The sequence below is a fragment of the Pelodiscus sinensis genome, chromosome 1, assembly GCF_049634645.1.
Source record: "Pelodiscus sinensis isolate JC-2024 chromosome 1, ASM4963464v1, whole genome shotgun sequence".
Lineage (NCBI taxonomy): Eukaryota > Metazoa > Chordata > Testudines > Trionychidae > Pelodiscus > Pelodiscus sinensis.
In genome coordinates, this window is record NC_134711.1 from 219270951 (window position 1) to 219294760 (window position 23810).

At 39.0% G+C, this 23810-nt stretch overlaps 1 protein-coding gene across 5 annotated transcripts in view; it reads left to right on the plus strand.

Annotated features, from left to right (window-relative positions):
• Positions 1 to 10687: 10687 nt before the first annotated feature.
• The window catches only part of NLGN4X (neuroligin 4 X-linked), a 250699-nt gene continuing 237576 nt past the window's right edge, over positions 10688 to 23810 (plus strand). For 2 of the 5 annotated variants that reach the window (XM_006114116.4, XM_014569037.3), the window contains exon 1: positions 10688 to 11200. The gene's annotated coding sequence lies outside the window, so the exon portion shown is untranslated. Of the gene's footprint in view, positions 11201 to 11607; positions 11801 to 23810 lie in introns of those variants that run through there. The other 3 variants (XM_075915432.1, XM_006114118.4, XM_075915439.1) reach the window with 3 other exon arrangements.

The following is a 23810-nucleotide window of genomic DNA, read 5'->3' on the forward strand; positions in this document are numbered from 1 at the left end:
CATGGAAAAAGAACAAAATATAGTCATGAATATGCTTTTCTTTATTAATAAATTGACAAGTGATTGATGAAACAACTGTTTCTTATACACTTCAGGACTGTTATTCTGTTACCTCATGATCCTCTCTTCTGTCTGTTATATTCACCTGTTGTTGTCTCTTTGCTATGTGTTTGCTATGTGTTTGCACCTGGAAGTGGCATCAATCGACTGTCATATATATATATGACTATGACAATTGATTGAGGTAATAGCTTCTGTAGAAGCAACTTGTCTTTCTAATATCCTGGGACCCACACCACTACGATTACACTGCATGCAACAATGGAAGCTATCTAGATCTATTATTTGTCTAATAAGCACATGCAACTATGGCCATCCTTTTAAATCAGGGATGGGGAACCTACGGCCCGGCCCGTTCGCTGGATCCAGTCCCTGACTAACTTCGATCTGGCCTGAGGTGAGACTAGGGACTCCCTCTGCTCCCTCTGCAACAGGGAGAGAGGAAGTCCCAAGTGCTTCTCACTTGTGTGTGGTCCCTGACTTCCCTGACTGATTTTTCTGTGGGTCAGTGTTCACTTGACAAAAAAATTTCTCCACCCCTCTTTTAAATAGTGTAGTGCCCATATAATTCAATCCTGCCTATCAGAGCAAACTTAAGTTTGAAGAGATCATTGCTATACCATTGACATGGAACTTTGTTGGTCTGATTTTATAGTGCAAGATTTCTATTGAATCTAGTAACACTGACACAAAAATGGTATAATGCAGGAGTGAACTGGCTACTATTATGCAGTTCTACAGATAAAATAGTATGCATCCATATGTTATCATTTAACAGTTTTATATTATGATAGAACCTGAAAGCCTGTATTAAGGTCAGCTTTTGCTTTGTGGTAAATGCTGTATGAACACAGATGCTGGAAGTCCTTGCTCCAGAGAGTTTACATTCTAAATGTCAAACAAATAGCTGAAGGGTTGGGAACAAGGATATGACCTAGAAACAAATGAGTGTGATGATCATTGGGACAATTTGGTCTCTTGCATGTACTATTATTGCTGCTTTTTTCCATGCCTACCTATCCTGAGGAATCATGTTAGAAACTCACTTAAAAATAATTAGCACAAAAACCACCAGGGTAGAAGAGATTTGAAATGCTGTAATAGATCTTCTGCCTGGGTCAGTGCACTATTTCCCAGTGAGGAACTTTGATAGCAATTATGGAGGTCCACCTGAGCCCCTGGTGATGATAATACTACCAGCAGACATGCTGATAAATTGTAACCGGCACAGGAGCAGCAGACACTCCAAACATCCTTAAAAGAGATATCTTTTTAATAGCTGGGAAGACAAATGACTCGTATTTTATCATTGGATTCCTCCCCCTTCATGAAATTGCCAATAAACATCTTCTCCCTAGCTGAAGATTTGGTAGTGAAGAGAGACATGATAAATTTAACCCATTCAGTTGCTTTCAGTTGTCTGTTTACATGTAGCAATCTGTTAAATCTTTTCCGATACTGACCAATCTATTGTATTCCATATGACGCTTAAGTTTGATTTCCCAAAGTGAGTTAATCCTACTGACTTCCATTGAAATGTAGTTCTTAAGTCCCTTTTAGAAATGGGTTTTAGGCTCCTATATCACTGAGTTGCTTTCAAATATTTTAGCTTTTTCTCATCTTTAAATAGGTTGATATTTTTGGAATCCAGTGATTAAGGGGTTGATCCTATCAAGTGTGGCCAATCTTGTCCTGATCCAAAAAAACATTTCAGCACATACTTAATTTAAATGCATGAGTCAGGTTCAATGGTACTCCTGGAGGCATACATTTTATCACACACTTTAGTGCTTTGCTGGACTTGGGCTCAAGGACATAAGACTTGGGCCTTATCCAAACTCACAGAAATCAAAGGGAAATTTTGTTCCATGACCTTTGGTTCTGGCATTGTTTCGTGTTCCTGCTTCATCTTCGTGTTCCTCCCCTCCCACACCAAATGGAAAGTACATTAGGGATGATCTAAAATTGTGCTTGGTCCAGCTGTGAGGGCAGGGGACTGGACTTGATGACCTCTCGGGGTCCCTTCCGGATCTAGTGTTCTATGATTCTATTATTAATATGTAGAAAGATGGACGTGTTCAGTTTTGTGGAAAATGCATTGAGGGTAGCAATGTAAGAGCTATGAAGAATCAGAAGCTTTAAAATATTCATATCTTCTAATCAACACTCTTCATGCACCCTAGTGATAGAAATGTAGCCGTGTTAGTCTGGGGTAGTTGAAGCAAAATGCAGGACAATGTAGCACTTTAAAGACTAACAAGATGGTTTATTAGATGATCTAATAAACCATCTTGTTAGTCTTTAAAGTGCTACATTGTCCTGCATTTTGCTTCATGCACCCTGAATGTGTGATATAGTCAAAGAAGTTTCATGAGTGATGTTTATGGAAGAACTAGCTTTTAATGCTCAGAACTACAATATCCTGAGAAATCCAAGACTTTGTAAGCAGCACCTTATAGGCCACTGACCTCCAAATAAGTTTTTCCTTGGGCTATTAGGTTTGGTTTTGAAAGTCCACATCTTAAAATGTTATGGTTGTGGATGAAGCATGAACAGTTGATAAGCTGACTTAGATGTGAATGTGATAATAGCTATGAGGTATCTGGGTGTTCAACATTAATTTGTTCGTCTTTCATTTATATTTCTGGTGGGTTTTTTGTTAAAGACTTCTGTGCTGTTCCGTTAAAAATTAAGATGTGGTTGCATGTTTATTTATAACATCAGTTGTGTTTCTGATATAGTGTTGTACACTGCCCATTTATTCTGCAATATTAAAATAGTGTTAATAATAACTTTTGCTTTTCATAACTAGTGAAATTCTGTTTCTATTTAAAGGTAAACAAGTTACACATATCCAATGAAAACTGACTCACAGGCACTTTAATTCTAAATTTAATATAAGACTGACTTGATCAGGAATGGGTAACCAGGTCACTGGCTAGTTCAGCCTTCGGTCCCAGGAAAAATTACAAACGACATTTGTCAGGCTTGAAACTGGATTGCTCTGGATATCTGAGACAAAAAACTATTACTCAGAATTCCTAGTGAAGGCCCTCATCAGACTTGAAATAATATTTTTTTTATTAAAAAATAAAATAGAAAGAGAGAGAGAGAAAGAAGAGTTAAGGTAACAGGGACTAATTAATGATTTATGGAGACAGTGCTGCCTATTGGTCTGTGGAATAAGATGGGAGCCAGAAATTTCTTTTGTTAATGTTAATTGTGTTTATTACAGTAGTGCTTTTGGTCCCGCTGTGCTAGGTCCTGTACAGACAAAGAGTAGTAGACAGACTGTTCTATCCGAAAGAGCTTACAAACTAGACAAAACAGTCAAAAAGTGGAGGAAAGGGGGATTAACAGAAGCAAATCAATCAATGTGATGATCGGGAACGTCATGTTAGAACCACAATTATTTACTTAATCGTGTGTTCAGTTAGGAGGGAATAAGTTAAATGGAAAGAAAAGTGAAAGGAGAGGAGATAATACACACTGGTGAATAGGAAATTATTATTAACGTTAATTAAGTAATGCCTCTGTAAAACATTTGGAAGGTTTATATTATATGCATTAGGAATAGTAAGTAGTATTGTCAGATATTCATTTTTAAAAGTGTGATCAGAAACTATGATAATTTATTTTACATTTTGAGAACTCTAAAACCTCCCTAAGTGACTCCAGATGAAGAGGAGAGCAGGTAATGGGTGATTGCAATCATTTATACCTGATAGTGGTGTCTGGCTGCCAACCCGGAGAGGGACTGTGGTGCGAGATAAGAGTAGACCAGTCAACATTACCATTTGTGGGTTGGACTGTTTCTCATGAAAGATTCTTTTTTTTTAAGGGAAAACATCCAAACAAAGGCCCAGTTCTATTCAATGTTGGTATCAATGATCTGAAAGAATGAGGTGCAGGTTGTAAATGACTCACAGTGGTGATAGAGAAATAGGTTTTGGGATAGATTCTTCAGTAAATGAAACCCCCTCAGTATATAAGTGTAAACAGTGCAAAGTTGACTTAAGGGGTGTGTCTAGACTACATGCCTCCGTCGACGGAGGCATGTCGATTAGCCAGATCGGCAGAGGGAAATGAAGCCGCGATTAAAATAATCGCGGCTTCGTTTAAATTTAAATGGCTGCCCCGCTCTGCCGATCAGCTGTTTGTCGGCAGATCGGGGCAGTCTGGACGCGACGCGCAGACAAAGAAGCCTTTCTTGATCGGCACAGGTAAACCTGGTTTCACGAGGCTTACCTGTGCCGATCAAGAAAGGCTTCTTTGTCGGCGCGTCGCATCCAGACTGCCCCGATCTGCCGACAAACAGCTGATCGGCAGAGCGGGGCAGCCATTTAAATTTAAATGAAGCCGCGATTATTTTAATCGCAGCTTCATTTCCCTCTGCCGATCTGGCTAATCTACATGCCTCCGTCGACGGAGGCATGTAGTTTAGACATACCCAAGGTGTCTAGGGATTGCCAGTGTAAAATTCTTACTGCCCTCTCTCTCCTCACCCCATGTAGGGGAGCTCTTTGCCAGCATACCTGCCTCTTATGTCAACCGCTACTCAATGTAAGGAAAGACACATTAGAGGCAGGGAGGGAGTATTCCTTAAAACTCTAACTTGTAACAAGTTCAGCATAATGGAGATACAGCCAGCTCCCTCCCTGTCTCCCCCATCATTGCTAGCAAGCAGAGCTTTCACAGAGTCAGTAATCTGTCCCTTAAAGTCTGTCAGATCTACTGTTGACATTTCTGTTGTGACTTCCAAATTAATTACTATACTAATTTGACAAACTTTCTAACATGTTTGTACTTCTTTTATTTGTAAATATTTTGGAAGCTCAATGGATCTGTCTGATATTTTCCTATAGGTGGTCTGGTGAACTAAGATAAAAACCAATGTTAGATGCACATGTCTTCTGGACTGAAGATCTTCAGTTTTTTCTCATCTGTCTTTGTGTGCCTCGGAAGTTATCCACAAGCCTGCCCTTCCTCCATTCATTTGTTATTCAGAGGCTTTTCCTATAATAAGAACTCAGAATGCAATGTGCTTGAAGCACTGTTCTCTCAGACTGGCTTTTGTTAGCTTTACTTTATAACTGTATTTTTACAGTTTAAGGAAAGTGTATTCAATTTGGATATTTATATTTTGTCCAACAAAAAGGCAAATATAATTAAAGTTGACAATGAATTCTAAATTCCTGCTTTTATCCTACATTTCTGCTTTTATACTAGTTTATTTTACTATTGTCCATTTCTAATGATGACAGCCAGGCTAGATATATATTTTCTTCTAGCAGTTTTTATTTAAAAAAATATGGGCAAAACTGTTGCTAGCAAAAGTGAAATTAATAAAATTGCTTGTTACTACTTTGTTTGTGAAGCGTTATTATCACAGATAACATCACAGCTCTAAAAAGAGAATTTCTTAGACCAGTGGTCCCCAACCTTTTTGTGACCAAGAGCACATTCATGTTTTCAGAAGAGTGTGGCGGGCGCCAACAAAAAAAGGCGTCAAATGTGAAATTGAAGGCTATTTTCATATTAAATGTGAATTGGGTAAATTTGATAGAAACTTAATTTAGTTGGATAATTTTTGTTTTAATTATATTGTAATTCATTTTTTAAAAAAATCTGAATTAATAAAAAGGGGGGGATGTCCAAATGATGAGCAAAAAAAGCATCCCACCCTCTCTGAAAAAAACCATGGCACCTTTAAATCTCACACTCCCCATTCCCACCATGGCAGGTGGAAGAATGTCAATTTTGTGGGCCCCCCTCCATTGGAGAAAAAATAAAAAAAAGGTGTCAAATGTGAAATTGAAGGCTATTTTCATATTAAATGTGAATTGAGTAAATTTGATAGAAACTTAATTTAATTGGATAATTTTTATTTAAATTATATTGTAATTCATTTTTAAACAAAATTCTGAATTAATAAAAAGGGGGATGTCCAAATGTAGAGCAAAAAAAGCACCCTTCCCCCCCCAAAAAAAATCATGGCACCTTTAAATTTCACACTCCCTTCCACATGGCAGGGGAAGAATGTCCCAAGTGGCTTTCCAGCTGAGAAACTGAAAATACCAGAATACCAGACATTTTTCTTGGGGGCGGAGAGGAGGGTCAGGCCAGGGGTTTGGATTGTGCCTCAGGGCAGGGGATTGGGGTGCAGGGTCTGGGAAGAGAGTTCTGAGGGTGAAGATTTCAGAGTGGGAGTAGCTGGGGGGCCGGACACTTACCAGCGAGACACGCTGTTCTCCTGTTTCTCCCACAGGACCTGCCTGCCCATGTGCTTGGGGACTGGTAGGTTCCCGCAGCTACCATTGTCCAGGTCCGGCCAATGGGCTTGTGGGGGGGGGGGGGGGGCGGAAGTGGCCATGAGGGACCCTCCCCTGCCGGCTCACAGCTCCTGCACCACGAAGGGCCCCGCCATGGCTGTTTTGCATGAGGGGAACCCGACCAGCATGGGGTTTGCTTAGACGTGTAGGCTCAAATTATGCTCTCATTTTCACCCATACAAACTGTGGTTTCAGGGGTAGAATATAGCATAACATGGCTCATGATCTTAAGGAAACCATTATTATTAGGGTAACTATTATTTCATTAGACTTCACAATTGACCAGTAAGTAAAGTCAAGCTGTTAACTGAGTACTTCAGCATAAAGGCTTTGTTAACCTGTGACCCCTGGCATGATTTTGGAACTCCTTAAAGAAAGGCTTTTATTTTATCATATATATGATAAGAAAAGATAAGGTGCTCAAGAAAACTTTACTATGCAAGTTGGAGAACATATTTAAAATACTTTTAGGAAATAGGCTTTTCATGAGTCGTTATTGTAAAGTCTCAGAGGTGTAGCAATGTTAGGCTACATCTTCACTGCAATGCTATTTTGGGATGCCAAAGTATCCCAAAATAGTTATCCTGCATCTTCTCAGCAAGCCCATTATTTCAAAATGTAACGAGCTTACTATTCTGATATCCCTAAAACCTCATTCCACAAGGAGTAAGAGATGTATTGGAATATTGGATTATTTTGAAATTTGGCGCTACATAGACAATGCCATATTATGAAATAAGGTGTTTCGAAAAAAGATCAAAATAAGATACGCAATTTGCATAACTCAAATTGCTTATCTTATTTCGAGCTACAGTGCAGTGTAGACTCACCCTTAGTCTGTAACTGTAAAAAAAGGGGAGTCCTGTAGCACCTTAGAGACTAACAAAAAAATATATTTAGAATCATAAGCTTTCATGGGCAAAACCCACTTCCTCAGATAAGTGAAGAGAAAGAGATTAATTCTCTCTGCTTATCTGAGGAAGTGGATTTTCCTCACAAAAGCTCATGATTCCGCTATTGTAAGTTAGCATGTGTGTTTGATCTAGGTTCTAAAGTTACAGGAGCTTTTGGCAATATGTATTTTTAGGAATAAACAAGGGACTTTTAGAACATGAAACCATGAGGTTAACCACATTAATGTGTTAGAAATATTGAGAAATGTATTGATACAAAAAAAGCAATGTCAGCAATTGAAACCCCAGCTATGGCTCTTTAGAATGCCACACATAAACAGACAGTTGAGAGATAATCTAAATATTGTCATTGAACATTTGTGGATAGCAACCTTTTGATATATATGTTCCCAATTAGTAGTGTAGAGGTAAGGAAAGAAACCAAGATGTATTTCTTAAGTTTCAAGCCTTAAGGCAGTTAGGGTGCATCTACTCAGCAGGGCTTAACTTGAAATAAGCTACGCAAATTGAGCTACGTCAATTGCATAGCTTATTTCTAAATTGGGAGCATCTACACAGCACTTATTTCGAAATAGGGCATTCCTCCTTCGACTTCCCTTACTTCTCATGCAATTGTGGTTACAGGAGTCAGAGTAAGAAGTCCTCTAGCTTGACAGTGTTTCAACATTATTTCAAAATAACTGCCTGCTGTATAGATGCGGACGAAGTTATTTCAAAATAATGTTGCTGTGTAGATGTACCCTTACAGATAATGTAATTTGGAGGAGGATTGTGAATGACACTACAAGTGATAAAATTAAAGACATAATTTAAAAGAAAGTGATTAGGTACACCAAATAGGCATTACAATATTACCATACACTTCATTTATACTTGTATTCAAACACAAAATTATGCATCTGGGGTGATAAGTCCCTACATGGGTTTAATCCTTTCTCCATCAGTGGTAGATGGGCATCTAAAATCAGCATCTTACACTGCCTCCTCCATCACCGCTGCCAAGCAAAGTTTGGACACAATCAAGTGTCCCTTAAAGACTATCAGATCTACTGTTAGCATTTCTATTGTGAATTCCATTTAATCAATTATAATATTATGCTTTAATTAATTAGCATCCACCTTGATTCAATAGATAATGCTAGATAGTTATAGGTATGTCATTTATGTTGATGTTAAATGATGCATAACTATAACTATAATTTTATCAAAACAATTAGGAGCAAAACATATTTACCACATATCTTGGGACTATGTCTCTGAATTGTCTCATTTCACATACCCATATGCTGCCAGGCCTTAGCATACACTACATCATCCCTGTAGGTTACAGGGTGCATGGGATAAAGAGTGCAAAATAAGGTGTATATCTAACCTCTAGTGGGTTCATCTGGGTATCCACACGGCATATGTCTGAGCTTCATATCCATTTATGATGGTATCCACTTACTATTTTCTTCTCTCTTTTTGTTTCCATAGGGCTATGAGAAAGACAGCATTGGATGTTGTTGTCTATTTTCTTAATGTTAATGTTTATGTTTTGAGTTACTTGGCTGTTTAATAAAGATTTTATGTTTCTTTATATCTCTCATCCCAACTCTTTCTTCAGAATGAATTTTTGGTGCTGCCTGATTAAAGAACCTGTTGCTGGAAATTGTGTAATTTTGCATGCTAAATTAATGAGAGGCTATACCTCCATACAGCATCTAAAAGCTGCTGATTCAATAGATAGTGCCTTTGTCTCCAACTTATCAATACTCCAGTGCCTCTAAACACTGCTAAAGACCAACCTCCTGCTGAAGATGCTATCTTCCAACTATTAAGAATCCATTGCATTTTTTTGTACATGGTGAATATTAACCCCATTGTTCTAGTCAAATTTCTACTTCAGTAACTATATTTTGCCTACTTACGTTCCCTCAGTAATTTCCGTAGGGTTGGGGAGATATTCTTTCTGGCTTAAACTATTATATAGTGTTATTTTCTGATGTAATAGTTTATTGTATATTGAGGGTGAAGAAATGTAAAGTTTGTGTAACTCCAAAGTCTATGGAAAGTTTACCAGTGTTAATACACTTTCGGATCCTGTGGGATGCAGAGTTGTCACTGTTGGAAAACAGTCCTGTGGTAACAAATATAATTGCTTCATTTGTTGCTTCATATGTTGACAAAAGTGGGAGATCATTACCCAGATTAAATATAGCATAAATATCCTCCCAATTTGTCTTCTATGATGGATGACATAACTGGCATGTGATGTGATGCTGCAGGAGCTCTGTGATCAGTACAGGCACATAACTAGTCCAAATGTTTTCTGCTAGATCCTGAATTCAAGGTTCAATATATCTCCCCCTGTTGCTTAAAACAGCGAAGGAGTAAGAATGTTAAAGCCAATAGCATAGACAAAGTCCAGTTTTCAGAAAGCGGGACACACATTGCTTGCGTTTGGTAGTTTGATGTAAACAGCTATGGCAGAAGAAAAAGAGTCCTTAACTAGATATTCATCAGATAACTAGATTTTCCAGTATTTTAGGGTAGCAACGATATTTACCATTTCTAAAGTCTAGCCTTGTTTTTTAATTTGAAATCTCTCAGATGTGTGTTGACTTTTTGTTTCAGTGTATGAAAAACCTCAACACCTTTTCCCCATTCTCTTTCCTTGTTCCAGTGGTCACTGTGGGACTTCCCAAATTTCATCTGGTTTCAGTTCCCTTTATCACCTTCAAAGCCACATATTGTGATTAACCTTCATTGATTCTCTTACATTGACCAGATGAAGTCACTACAGAGCAAAGCATGGCATATGTGTTTCCAGGACTCAGCACCCATATCCTGAACAACTGTATCTGTTTGATGGCCTAAAAAGTGAATTTGAGTCTCATGGTGGTACTAGCACTAAACACAGTGCTAGTACAGTCCTTACACTTGACCTCCAACATTTCTGATAATTAAAACTTGCAATTACACATTATTAATATGGAAATATATCTTAATAGCTTTGCACTTAGTAAATCGCTTCTGTGCTTTTTCTATCTCGAGAAGAAGCAGATAGGGGAACCCAAATCAGGCAATAGCTGTTACTCAGTTATGCTGTTCTTTCCAGTCATTGTATGTTAATATGAGTAAGTTTGTAAACCACTGACAGAGGTTCAGTGCTGCTACTTTAAACCCCACTCAACACTGTAAAACCTTAGCTTTAATGATGGTTTAAAAAGAATGGATTTGTTGTCTAAGATGTGGGACTAGAAAAAAAACAATAGCAGTATTGCTGTGATTTGCCTCCACACCTTTATTTCTACATGTGTAAAATGCCCACCTGTTCAACCATACAGGTACCCTAGATAATATTGCTACAGCTGGTTTGCAGTAGGGTTAGATGCTCTTTGCATTAGGTTGTAATGTAGATACGGTTTCTTAGTGATGGGGCAGACTGCAGAGATCTATTGGCTGCTGGCTTTGTAAATTTCACTCAGTTTGGTCCAATAGCAGAAGGAGAAAGACTGGTACAGCCTGGACCGCTCTCCCTCTTCAATCTCTCTTTTCCTTGCAGATCAGTCTCTCTCCCTGTCTCTGTGTCTCTGCATAGGCAATCAGAGCTCTTACTCACAGACCCAACTCTCCCTCTTGCACTGATCTGTAATGAATTTTCTTCCTGAATGTAGGTCGTTTGCAACAGTAAGCACCAGCTTCCTCCAAATCCAGCGGCATTCTTGTTTGTTTATTTTTATTTTTTTGTGGTCGTTGCATTCCTTTGGACAAGAAAATCTCGTTGGATTCCAAGCAGAGGGGAGCCTTGTTCAAATAATTCCTGTTGTCTGATATTCTGTCGGGATTCCCTGGAAGAATTTGGCGGAGTGAAAAGGACCTCTGTGCAGCTGCAGCTATCGCACTGGTAAGGTAGGTATAGTAGATGTAAGGTTTGTGCGTTCATGTTCGTTTTTGCGGGGGTTGCAGTGAGTACTGGATCAGAGGGTCCCCAGTCTGCTGCAGTCGTTTATGCTTTTCGTTCCCCCCATCGTTTTTGAGGCGATACTTTTTTTCTGCCCTCTCCCCCATCACAGACTATCTTCATGTCATCTGTGCAGCAACAGATCTAGAATTTGTCTTTCCCTGGACCATCATTTGTTCGGAGGCATTTTGCTGCAATCAGCTATTTGAAAAGGCTCTGGGGCTCTGTGTGAGATGTTTACAAAGTAGCTCTGCCTAACAGACAAATAAACAGAAGTGTGTGTGTGTGTGTGGGGGGGGGGGGGGGGATATCTGCAGTACCGGGCGAGAGAAAGAGCAAAGCTACAGTTTCCTGCAAACGAGGAGATCAGAGGCGGTGGAAGGAGCAGGACCTCCTGCGTGCGCCGGGGGTGGCGAGAGGATTGCAGAACCAGCACGTAGGGCTTGGGTTAACCTCGCTGTGCTCCCCTCCGTTAAAAAAAAAAAAGCCCTTGGCTCTTCTTCTATGGTGCGATTCACCCTCTTGTCTTCTTCAGCGGCTGGGCGCCGGTAAAATGCCTGCTTTTGTGATGCATGGCTTCTCGCACGTGATGGACGGGAGCCTGGCACTCGCAGGGGTGGCGGCGCGGGGGGGGGGGGGGGGGGGCGATGAGAGCGACGGTGCAAAAAAAAAAAAAAAAGCCAAGCCGAGTGTAAGGACAGAAATAAGGAGCCTCCGGAGGGGGAGGGGGCCTGGGCTTTTCTGCAAAGCTGGGGGTGGCGGCGAGGGGGGCAGCGCGGTGTGAGAGTGTGTGTGTGTGGGGGGGGGGAGTCTTATGTGGCGCCTCGGCTCCGGCTTGCACCTTCTCCCCGGGAAACTGCTGCTGCTGCCGCCCGCCGCTTCAAAGCGGCCGCCTGGTCGCTCTCCGGCGGGAAGTTAGGGAGCGCACAGCGGCTGCCCCCGCGTCCCCCGGGGCTGCCCTTGCCTGCCCACCCCCCTGCACTGCAGCGGCCTCCTTTCCCCGCCGCCCCCGCCTTTGCCTCTGCAGGGTGCAGTGATTGATGAGCTGTCCCTCCTGCAGCCATCAGCCGGGGGGGGGGGGGGGGCGCCGGGAGAGCAGTCGCGGAAACTTCTGCTTCCCCCCCTCCCTCAGTCAGGCTCCTTCCCTCCCGCCCTCCCCCCCCCCCTCAGGCCCGCGGACGCTGCTGCCGGGTGGGGGGCTGAGGAGCTGGGCTGGGGTCCCACTTGCCGGAGGAGTTTCTAGGAAGGGGCGGGTAGCAGAGCGCGCCCCTCCCGCCGCTCCCTGCAGCCGCTGCCCAGTGTCCCTGCTGCAGACGGGTCCTTGCCCACGCGCGCCCCGATAGCCCCGCAGTCCCGCCCTCCCCAGCTTACACACGCAGCCGAGCCCGCGCCTCGCTGACCCAGGTGTGTGTGCGGGGGAGGGTGTAAAGCACCGCGAAACAGCCCCCGCTTAGCCAGCCCCTTGCACGCAGCAGCTCAGCTCCAGCTCCGGCAACTTGCCCCGCAGCTGCAAGGCCTGCAAGTCCCTTCCTCCGTGCCCGGAGTCCCTCAGCCTGGGCTGCCCAACGTGCCCTGTGCAACCGGTCCCTCAGGCAGAGTTGCCGCCGGGACTGCAGAGAGCTCCATTCGCCCCCCTGGCGATAAGCCAGGGCAAGCACCCGGCGGCAGCTGCCACTCTGTGCTTGGGCCCTTGGGACGTCTGTCCCCTATCCCTGCACGGGCGCAAAGGGACGACTTAGAGGCTAACGCTCATCTGGGGGTAACACTGCCTCTTATTTTCAGCCGATTTGGCTTAGCTGGAAGACGCTGGATTTCCTTTTCCATATCCTGGCACCAGCAGAGGCTCTGGCATTCTGCAGGTTTCACAAGTGGCTGTTTCACTGTTTTCCTCTTCCAGGAAAGACACCCCCCCCCTTTGGTGCCGGGATTCATTAAGATGAGGTTACACTGGCTTTATTGTTATAATTCATTGTGGTTATTTTATCATTTAGAGCCAAGGCAATTATTTAGAGGGAGCAAGAGAGAAGAAAATAAAGAAACCCAAGAGATAAGTTAATCATCTATGCTGCTGGCCTACCCCTTATTTTTATAAAGGAACCTAGTAATAATAGAACCCTTATCGCTCCCTGAAACTCAACTAATTTTAATATTAGGCAGGGAAAAATAACTTTATGGAAACAAGCAGTTGCTGTTCTTGCAAGAAAATTCCACAAGGTGGTAGTGTGGACACTTCCTAGTGACTTTTTAAATTTTATTTTTGAGATTTTGTCAATAGCTGGAAAGGTTTTATTTCCATGTATTCCAGTATCTTAAATGTCCAACTGCATGTATGTTTTAAGACTACAAAACCATGTCGGATTTCAAATGGGTTAACAGCCAGGAAGCATTTCCTAATTTTAGCTTCCCTCCTTTGCTGCCTCCTCAAAAGCTAGGGAACTAGAAAGGTTTTAAAGGAAAGTTTTCACTTATATTATATTGAGGTTTGCAAAATGTGCAGAATCTGAATGTGTTTGAGATAAGTGACAACAATTTCTGTCAAAGGATGGCTAATAGAATGAAACATGAAAGTCCCTTTCTGTATTTTATTAGATCAAGTTTACATATTAAACTGTAGCAGTCCCCGTAATTCAATAAGCAGAAACAGAGACTGATGTGGCCATTTAATCTGTTATACTACATGCTTTGTATTTAGGTTTTTTTTTTTGAGTCCATAGGCTTTATTGGGGTGTTGATGTTTACTATAACTACGGCGATGTAAACAAATGTTCATTTTTGATACTTTGTATTTAAAAAGTAAAAAACATGTTGACTCCATAGTGATGCTTCATCAGGTTGTTTTTTTAATCTTTAAATCTAAGCAACTTTTTGATCTCAGATTATTAATAACATTAAGAGTGTGTGCCTATAAATAGGGGGAACAAGTTAAAAATGCAAGGGCAAATGGATGAAATTGTTAGCAGTTACACTGAGTGAAAATTGTGTGTGTGTGTAAAAATTATATATATACACCCATTTCAATGTAGCATGGATTTCCCTGAAAATTAAATTATTTCCCATTGTGGAAGGATGGCAATATACACATTATTTATTTGTTATAATATATATTAAAATCTTTTTTGTAGTATTAATATGAAAATAACTTTTTGGGTTATCACAGAAAGTTTAAAATTCTATCATCAGTTGTAATTCAGTGGATAAAAAGCTCAGTTTTACACAGGTGGGCTAGTGTCATACTCAAAATTAAATATTTCATTTTATTTTCATTGTCATGGAATACATGTCTGTCACATCTGTTAATATTTTACAAAATTGTCTATACATATTTCCTTCAGAAGGGCTGGTGTGATGCTTTTTAGTTTTGCTGATGAAGACAGGATTGTTTTCTATTTCAAGTAATTCTTAGATAATATGGAATTGAAAAGGTGTGATGAACATACTGACTTATCAATAGGTAATTTATTCAAGCAAAATATTTTTATAGTAGCAGAACAGCACATTTCATAACAATATATTTTTATTATAAGTATATATTTAATTATTATATACCAGTTCTCCCCAATTGAGAATTATTTTTATTTTGTTTACAAATCACATTAACTTTTTTCTCTTCAGTATGCATAGATAACACACAAATTCAATTACAGTCAATGTGTTTGTATTTGGGCTATACTAGGTATCATAACTGAAACTTTGTTTGACATTCAAACTGTGTTTCTTTGATACTACTCTTCATTTTGAGATTTTTGGGCCTGATTCAGAGCCCACTGAAGTCAGTGGAAATTTATCATTAATTTTATTGGGCTTTAGATCAGGTGCATATACTTTGTCTGCATAGAATTTCTAACATTTCAAAATGCTAACGTTTCTTGCAGAGACTGATTGCTTGCCTTGTACCCTGATAAGTAGTAACATTACATCACAAAGTCAAATATTTAAAAATGCTAGGACATAGACTATAACCACAAAAATCTTTTAAGCATTATGCCAAGTGCATAGGATATTATTTTTCTGTGTTCCACAATACAGGATGATCAATTACGATAATTCTTATTGGAAAATACACAACAATAGAATAGAATTCAATGCAATTTCTAAATAAAATAAGACTACTGGATATTGGATTAAAACAGGATAATTGATACAGTGGAAAATTTACCAAAAAATCTACATGAATGGTTGTGTTCTCACAAATGATCTCTGCAGCTTGTTTAATTAGACTAGTGATCTTGAACAGGCCCTTTGACTCAAAGGAACAGTGATAAAGGGTTTGTCAAAAATGTCTGTCTTAATATGCAAATTCCAGCTGAAAGTCATTAACGGTCAGTTAGAAAGGAAGGGAAGAGGCAGAAGGAAGAGCTGCCTGATTGAAACTGTACATTTTAAAAAAACCATATGGAAACAGTGCTTTGTTTAACATGAAAAAAGTAATTCAGCGCTGCATAAAGGTGTGTACTTCTGCTTTTGACAGGCTTTCAATATGGCCTCCACTTGGCTTTTCAAAGATTCATGCTGTTCTTTGACAGCTGAATCACACAGTGTAAGGAACAGATCCACCTGGGTAGGACAGGAAAAGCATCACTGTAAACAGTACAGGATTTTAGTCATTCTGCTGTTTGAAGAGTTGTCACAAAGCACACATGTTCAAGCTATCTTTTGTGTGTCTAAGATTGTGATTTTAAAACCTAATAAAACCAAAACATAAACATGAGCCTGGAAAAGAGCCACTCAGGTCATCAGGACTCTCATTTCAAAGTACAGCTATTATCTGTCACAGTTCAACTCAGGTGTGTTTAAGCAATGTAAAGCATATATGCTCCGAATAATTTTGATCCCTATATCTGACAGGGTTATGCACGCAGCTGTCACCTTTTAATAGTTCTGTTGTGTTTGGTTTAGTTGTCCTCAGATCTGAATTTTAAGAAAAAAAATGCTTGCTGGTTTGGGAAAAAAACCAAAAGTTTTGCTATCACTCAACATGATAGAAGTGATAGATAATAAATGTCCATTTTCCAACCTGAAAGTTGAGAGGAAGGGGGAAGAAAACAATGGGTTCAATTCACAGGAAAAATACCATTTTATATAAAAGTTGAGATATATATAATTATATATACATTTAACTTGAGGATTTTTGGAATTGTTATATTTAAAATAAAGTTTATGTTGAGCAGTATTATTTCATGATTTATTATCATAGCATGTGTGATGATAAGAATATTAATAGCCTCTCCAAAAGATATTGCCTTTTCCATTTACTAGTTTGACCACTAGAATGCTTATTCAAATGGATACATGTTTTTACATATTGAAATAAAACCTAGCCAGAAATGTTCAGATGCACATTATTATATTCTATCTAAATATGAGTAGTAATAATTGAGATCACCTTCTACTGCTCTTACATACTGCTGTGCTCTGTGTTGAACCATACACCACTCGGAGTATTAGGACATGTTTTAGCAAATTTATTCAATTGAACATAGCAGCAGAAAATTAGGTGGTAACATTTTCTATGCTGATTTCTCCATTGTCACTTTATATGCACACTGAGATTTGCAGCCTGGTGTTGGTGAACCTTTCGAAAAAGGTAAGCTTTGAAAATTAATGGAACTCTTATCAAAAAAATATTCCAGAAACTATTATGCTAGCCCTAAAAATTGATTCTGCAACCTGGGGGAGGGGAAGAGGGAGAAAGGAGAAAAACCCATATGACCTACCATTATTAAAATGACTTTTTTAAAAGGTATCAATTTTTTGTGGCTATAATGAAACTATTTTGGGGATTTGGATTAGAATGTTACAAGGCCATATTGAAAAGTGCTGTAAATATAAAGCAGAATATAATATTTTTATAATGAGATGATTATGGGGGTAGATAGTAAATAACTATCAGTTTTGGAAATGAACAGATGATTGGTTATGTTGAGTTATCTTTTATTTACTACTCAGTATAACAACTTTCTATATATTATTTTTGTTTATAATGAAAAAGTACTTTAGTATTACAGTAATTACATTAATACATGAACCAGGCATTTCAGTATTTTATTAATTATAATCAATGGATTAGCAAGTACTTAACATTTTAGAGATGATTGTATTATCATAAATTCATGGCTGTGTAGATTTCTCTAATAGCTTCATTCAGATTTGCATTTGTTAGATAGGAATGTACAGTGAGAAAAGTATGTAAAACTTGTTTTCCTCAATTCATATACTGTACTTTTCTAGCAGTCGCAGTTTTTTCTCTTTGGTACAAATAGAGATACAGCTCTTCTATTCCATACCCAAAGAATATTAAAGGCCAGTAAGTCAATCAAAACAAAGCCTTCCTGCCTAAAGATTATGGACTTTGTTTAGACTGTCTAATATTTAAGTATTTTAATATCAGTCACCATCTGGGTGCTAAGTCAGGCATAGGCATAAATTGGCCATGAATTCAGCAGGGTTGCTCAAATCATTTATAGACTTTGTTCCAATGCTGTTCTAATCAATGGTCTTGCCAAACCAGGAAGTTCCAGCCATTTTGATTGTTGGCATTATATGGCAGTTTTATGATATGGACGTCCCATAATGAACTGGGTTAACACCACCAAACACACTTGCAATATTGCTTGAAATTATATTTGGGCCCTTTGAAAACAAGAATCCAGTTAACCAGTTCTATCAGACATAATCCTCTCTTTGTATATATGTATTTGGAAATACCTGGGAAGTTCTAATGCCTAAGTTAATTTTCTCTGAATAGATTTTTCTTTATTTTTAACTCTCTTGTCCTGTAAATGAACACTTGTTAATAACTGAACAATACATTTTAAGTTTTCCAAAACAGAGATCACAGATGTGTCTGCTGCTTAGTGCCACATTCTTCATGGCGATTTACAAATTAATAATTACTGATATATCAAATTTGCTAAACTGCAAAATCCTGTTTTAGACATATCAACATATTATGTAAGTTAGAGGAAACACTGACAGGTGCGTTGTCAAATCAACAAGTTGGAATTGACACATTGATTTCTGGTTTAATTTTCATATTCATTTGATGTTGATATTTAGGCCAAACTATTTTCAAAAAGTCAAGTAATGGTGAAACTTGTGAAGGAAAAGTTTACACAATTTATTTGGGAGCAGCAAAAGTTATTGGCTGAAGGGTGCAGCTCGTAGAGGGCAGTGGTATTCTCTACTATACTTAGGCTTTACTCTGAAAGCACAGGTATTTTCGCAGTTATACATATGAGAATTCTTTTTCTGGAAATAAATGAATAAATGCCCATCTTTACCTCCCATGCCTTCATTTAAATTCTTTACAAATCTGTAGCTTATTTGTACACGTCTTTAGGGATTGAGTGTTGTTTCATATTTAAAGAACCATGGAAATAAATATAAAATGTTACCAGATAGCTGCATGTTGTAGAAGGAGAAAATTTCCTTCGAATTCTGTCATTTGTTTGTGATTTGGCTGTGGAAAGGTTTACAGATCCACATTTGCAGTAAGCACAATAAATATTTCACCCTTACATATGGCCATATATGGGTACCAGGCATGTCTCTATCTAATTAACACACAACAAACTCCCTACTCTTTTGTTTATTAGATAGTTCAGAGGCCATCAACCTAATTAAAATGAGCATTATGAGTCTGATCAAAACCCTAGTGAAGACAATGAAAAGACCCCTGGAAAATCAGGTGGATTTCCAAGGAGGAATGTGAGATATTTGAGTGATATATATATATATATATATATATATATATATATATATATATATATATATATATATATATATATATATATATATATACTTTCTCATAGTTTATAAGGAGTTGTATGGATTTTACTGTGCATTCAGTACAATGCTTCCAAGTCCATCCATCCTTTCAAATAGCGGAAAATTTCTGTTTTCCTGAAAAGCTAATTTATGCAAAACCCATCCCTCTTTTGCAAAGCTACTATAAAGGAACAGGACATGAAGATGTAGGGAACATACATTTCCCTAGCCTGCAGAATATTGATGATTCAAAAGCGTAGGACCATATATTATCCTCTCTCCACTTTCAAAAATTTTGTTGTTTGTTGCTCTAGTGTTAATAATAAGCATTTTTTCAGCAATCACCATAAATTTGGAAGATGTCTTATTAAGGTTTTTTTTAATTAAATAAAACCTGAATGTACCCTGAAGAACTGAACCATGGGTAACTCAATTGGTAGGATTGAAGCACTGCCGCAATGCTCATATGTACTGTGTTTTTCCCTACATTCACACCAGCTTTACAATGTTTCACTGCCTGAGTACCCAGTTCCTCAGTGCCTGCCTAGCGGTTCAGTATCTTGAAGGAAATTTTTAAAAAAATGCTTTGGAAGCCCAAAGAAACTTGCAGAAGAGGTGGAAACTCCCATGTGAATCTAGCAATATCTATTACTTCAAATTTTATTTTTAGCAAAATGGAGAACAGAGAATCTGATCTCACTTGTTGCTTAACACAATATCTGCTGGAATCTGGAACTTGAGACATCTCTGGCATCTGTGGTAAATGCATTGTGTCAGTATTTTTGAAGAGCCAAAGAATGAGGTAGCAGCAGTTAATGGATATATTGCTGCAGTAGTTGTTTCTCTCACCCAATACTAATAATAGTTCAAGATCACGCTAACCAAGTTGTATGCCTCCTGTAACTCATGTATATAACCTCTTAGTGGTAGTACAGAGTTGTACTATAGGCCTGGGCAGCAGCTCGTTATTAATGTAATAATTATAATGTCTGCCTGTTGCAATTTGTATCATGTATGCAAAAGCAAAGATGAGATCTGAATACACAGTGGAGTGAGGAAGCAGTAGAACTTTCAGCAAATTATGTACAGCTGGACAGACAAGCTGTGGCACCGGAGGCTGTAAATTATATTAACACAGCCTGCAGTAGGTCTGCTGCCCAAATTAGAAATGCTCAGTGCACAGAGTTCCAAAGAGCAGGTGGAATATTGGGGAATGTATGATGCAGATCACTGATTTTGACAGAGCAAATATTAGCAATTGGCACCACTAAAAATCAGCATCATTCCAGGGGTAGAGGATAGCTCCTTATTTGGTAGATAGATTTTTCTGATCATTGTTATGATAATTTGTAGGGTGGGTGAGTTGCAGTGGACAGTATTGTGGATATCTTCATGCAATGTTAAGAGTTGACAATAGTTATGAACTACCTTTGTTCACGTTTTTGTATGTGAAAACTTTTTTGAAGTTCTTATGTTTTCCCCCACAGTTTATATATGTGATTTGTATTAATTGGATTAACGGATTTAAAGAGAAAAAAATTATATTTGTTGATATATAATTATAACATAATTGATGTAATATTTACACTTACAATTTATTTTGACAAGTTATCTATTAGAGACACAAATATGCAGGCCAACAGGCATGTGTAACTAAGGTAACAGAGTAAATTACAAGGAAAGTAAGATTCGTATAGTACAGGAACATAAAATGGATGTTTTTCTTATAGAAAATGTATCTCCTCAGTCCTAGGATTGGGGTGGAATACTGTTGGGATGCAGAAGAAGCACTTCTAGATATAGTGCATACCAACATGTTCTATTATCAGTCTGGCCAATGGGGCAGGGGAAAAAGGGAAACCAGCTTGGGGCCCAGTGATAAAATAGAGTCCAGGGCTCCCAGCTATTGCTACTGCAGCAACAGCAGTGGCTGGAGTCCTGGGCCCTTTAAATCATCGCCAGATCACTTTGCAGTACACACCAGGCAACTCTAAAGCTGGCTAGGAGTGGGGTGTGTGCAATACGGTGCAGTACTGAGGGCCGACTGTCTCAACCCTGCCCCTTCTGCTGAAGGCCCTGCCCCTTCTGGGAGTGTGGAGTTGCCCCTGTCACTTTGCCATGTGGCCCAGCAATTCTGTTGGCCCCGCTGGCTGTTATCCTACATCCACTCTATTTTGGCACACTGGTACAAATATAGGTGAAAGGGCCCATTGCTGGGGCACGTGAGCTATCTTCATTTGCATCTTTATATGGTCTTAAATTGTTCCCTTTGGATCTGAAGTCTCATTTTTCTGTTGCTTCTGAAATAGACCATTCTAAAAGATTTGTCCTCCTGAATAAATCTATTTTGTCTTTCAAAAACAGTGTGGCTACGTCTACACTGGCATGATTTTCCGAAAATGCTTTTAACGGAAAAGTTTTCCATTAAAAGCATTTCGGAAAAGCACATCTAGATTGGCAGGATGCTTTTCCGCAAAAGCACTTTTTGCGGAAAAGCGTCCGTGGCCAATCTAGACGCGGTTTTCCGTAAAAAAGCCCCGATCGCCATTTTCGCGATAGGGGCTTTTTTGCGGAAAATACTACTGTGCTGTTTACACTGGCCCTTTTGCGCAAAAGTCTTTCGCAAAAAGACTTTTGCCCAAATGGGAGCAGCATAGTATTTCCGGAAAATCACTGATGATCTTACATGAGATCGTCAGTGCTTTTCCGGAAATTCAAGTGGCCAGTGTAGACAGCTGGCAAGTTTTTCCGCAAAATCAAATGATTTTGCGGAAAAACTTGCCAGTCTAGACACAGCCTGTTAGTTTTCTTCTGTAGAAACCAGATGTGATCAGAATCCTATTGCATTTTCCTCTGCATGTTACAAACAATATTCTCTGTTTTCTTTTCCTTTGCTCAAGTTAGACAGTTATTTCACCACCCTTGATCCCATAAGCCCCCTTACTTGTTTTGGGGTTATTAAGTGTAATATTGATCACTATAATGAAACATTCATAATTAAAGGGCTAATAGCTATAGCGGTGACTATTTCATCTCTTGAATACCAAATAACATCATAAAAGTGGAAATTTCTGTTCTGCTTTGAATTCCGGGGTCTTTTTCCAAGGCATTTCTGTCTTGGAATTAGTAAGTGTAATGACATGGTATTAGACTTGCTTCATAGATACATAAAAAAAAACGATGCAGGTCTGTGTGTATGTATGTGGGAGGGATGAGCAGTGAAGGGGGGAGCTGGTAGAGAACATTAGGTCTACAAGTAATTGATATGTTTGTCTGATTTCACTACTTGTATTTGGTGACTGGCCACAGACAGGATGCGATATATATACAAGTTCTTCGATCAGTAAATGTGGTAATTGTAAATCAGATTAATCTTCGTTCTTCTCAGACTGTTTTTTAGTGCATAGAATAGAAAAGCAACTAGGTACAGTATTTGGTCTATAGTACCTTACATCAGTATCTTTTAATTTTACATTCACTATACTGACACCTGTTGGTACTTTGGATATATACTATTTAATATGCTGGAAACTTCACTACTTGTTGGAACTGGGGCCATGCAAGCAACTCTGGAGACGCATTGCTAAGGGAATGCAGAACTTCCTCGAGTTTGGAAAAACAAAGCTGGTGGTTCCAGGCAGAAGCAGCTGCTGTGGAAGAAGAATGGCAAAGCTGGAGGAGAGAGTTAGACTCTCCACATATTAGACTACATCTATCCACACCAGTTTCACAGCAAAAAAACAGTGGCTTGCATTACAACCTGGAAAATGTTTCTTCTGGCTCTACATTCTTCTGTAAATTAGTCTGCAAACTCAACTCTGATTGGTACATATATGGAAATTGAAGTGGAGGACCTACATATTCCATTTCTTCCATTTCCTTCTGATTTAGCATGTCAGGGTCTTTGGACTCTTCAAACAGGTTCTGGGATCTCAGGAAGATCTCTTGTATCTCCTAGCTCCTCAGTTTTAATGTCTGGCTTGGTCATTGAGCCAGCCTGCATTTTCAAAGGGTTACTCTTCGTCACTCCAAGATGTGATGTGACTGCCTGATTGCCTTTCCTGGAAACAAAGTCAAGGGGAAAAGCAAGCAGAGCATGGGGATGAGATGGGACTTGGCAGGCAATGAGATGTAATTGTAAAGCATCAGAAGTAACTGCAAGGAGCTTGAATGGAAAGCCATTGGGAACCTCAGAAAGAACTGGAAATGGAGTGGTGTGCTGGGTGATAGTAGAGGAAGATTATCTTAGCAACTGAATGTTGGGTTGTGGTGGGAGATGAGTCAAAAGAGGATGTTACAGTAGCTAAGACAAAAAAAAAAAAACCTGAATTCTTCTATCCGTACATTAGTGAAAGCACATGACTCTTAGTACCATCATAATGCCATAGAATTTTTAGGGACCCAATATTGTTTGCATGGCAGGTTTTAATCCTTTGTAACTATAGAAGCTATTTTTCTTGAACGGTGATTTAGTACTTTTTTTTCTCAGCTAAAGCTCCTATTTAAAATATATCACAGCGCCCACATGAATATTTCCTATTTTGTAATGAAGCAACTTCTAAATGCTTCATCACTGAAAATATTTGTTTAGAAATGTTTTTCCTTGTAACTCATTTTTCCTAACAAGTATAATAAATCACCTTTTATGATCTTTTGTTTCAGTTATTATTTGCAACATGACAAAATGAGTTGTAGAACAAAACAACTGAGGGAAATGGGAAATATATGCAACATCTGTTCTGAGGAAATTTGTTTTTATTATGTAAGAGCAAGTTTAGAGCAAGTTTATTA